Genomic DNA, 2,031 nt, shown 5'->3' on the forward strand with positions numbered 1-2,031 from the left:
CTTAGACTTTCTAGTCCGGCGTGTTTCCAAATCCATATGGTGGGCACGTGCTGCCCACACCTGAAAGAGTCAGCCTTGGGGGAGATGCCACCGGCTGGCGGGGAAGGCTGAAAGAGTCAGCCTTGGGGGAGCTGCCACCGGCTGCTGGGAAAGCTCGACGTGGGGTTGAGGGGCACCTTCACGCGGGTACATGGGGGCACACATGGGCTCTGGCGTTTCCCACCACGGAAAGCTGCAGGAACAGCTGCTCTGGCTGAGAAAATAAAAGAGAAGCGACACGCGGGGTGGTCGGTGGTGGCAAAAGGGCTGGCTGCGCTGCAAGGCACTCACCGCTCCTTGGCTTGAAACTTAAATCCTATTAGCTCAAAGCAGACTGTTCTTAGGAGTAAGACGGTAAGAAAATGCTCCTTCTAGGCAGCAAATCCTCGTCGCAGCAGTCGGACAGGGAAGCCATCTCTTTAGCACAGCCCTGAAGGTGGCAGCAATAACATTTCATACACTTCAGTGATCAATATTTTAACCCGGATGGAAAGGATGGGTACGGTGGGCCTGGGAAGAAGGAGACCTAAGGACTCCCTGCCCTTAACTTGCAGCTTTTGCGAGAAGTTAAAAAGCAAGCAAGCAGGATGCCACTTGCTTTGCAAGTCGCTCAACACTCTTCATAGTAAGTCTCCCTTGCTGCCTGGGCTGCACGATGCTAGCAAGATAAGAGCAGCATGAGCAAAGTGCAAGCTTAGAGACCGCCTCATTTCCAGGCGGAGAAAGATTTAACCCAGAAGACCAAATAAAAGAAGTTAACAGAGGTGATGTGTGCATTTGATGCTATATTCAGACCACAATGCAGTGAAACTCCTACGGCGATGCCGCCCGTGGCATCCATATTCACCTACCCCACGGGCACCGAACGTGGGGCACAGTCCTGGAGCTGTGCTGGAAAGCAGCTCTGCCTACCCCTTCCTGCTGCCACCGCTGCCCTTCTCCTGCCAAAATACATCAAAAGCTCAGAGGCAATTGCTCCGGATATTCCTCGCCAAAATACAGCAGGCCTCCGGCACTGAGCGAGGAATGCCTGCCTTCAAAAAAGCCCAGAGGAACAACCGATGCAGTAAAGTTTAGTGGTGAATCCCACTCTGGGGCAGGCCAGCTACGAGGTTCGAGCGGGGCATCATAGCACGTGTTCTCGTAATTCCACCGGAGCTGCGATCGATAACATGAAAAGGCTATTTTCGTTATGCTACCATTTATCAGCAGCCCGGTGGCCCAGCCTGCAAACCGAAGTTGGGACCTCTCCAGCGCTGGCTGCACTACGAGTGGCAGCAGCACCAACTGCCCTCGCCCACCGCGGGGGGACCTGACCTGGTGCTGTGCCCCTCTTCCCCCTGTCCCATTGCTGCTGCACGCAGGGGACACAGAGCCCAGCCAGCACACCCATCACGTATGGAGGTATGAAAAGCAAGATGCCTTGGATGAGGGGCACCGTGAACACCAGCCGAGCAGGTTTCTCCATAACCCACAGCCTCGGCTTCCCCTTTCTCCTCCGCTGCCTTTATTTCAACATAATTCAGTATTTTCAAAATTACTGAGTAAGAAATACCAGCAGCCAGGAGCCAGAGGTGTAGCAAGGGTGGAGGAACGAGGCACAGCAAAGGGAAAGGACCACGCATCCGTGCTGGAGCTGAAGGCTTCAGCCTGTTGCCAGCCGGTCACCAGCACAGAGCTCCCGCTGACCCAAGTGACCAGGGGCTGGCAGCCTCCCTGCGCACGTCTGGTGAGAGAGTCACTGCCGGTGAAAGGGGAATATCACTGTCTGCTCTGAAATCAGCAGAATTTAAATCCTATTAAATCCATTTATTAGCGCTTAATTTGCATGAAATTAAATTCAGCCCTATTCAAGGAGCCGTCACTCCCTTAAATCATCAGCACTGAGCGTTTTACATGAGCCTAATTAAAAACTCTGCTGGAGCACTGCTCACGTATTCCCTTTTCACCGCTCAACCTGTGCTTGCCAGTTTAGAGCCCCACTGCCCCAGG

This window comes from Cariama cristata, unplaced genomic scaffold (genome assembly GCF_000690535.1).
Source record: "Cariama cristata isolate BGI_N322 unplaced genomic scaffold, ASM69053v1 scaffold6625, whole genome shotgun sequence".
Taxonomy (NCBI): domain Eukaryota; kingdom Metazoa; phylum Chordata; class Aves; order Cariamiformes; family Cariamidae; genus Cariama; species Cariama cristata.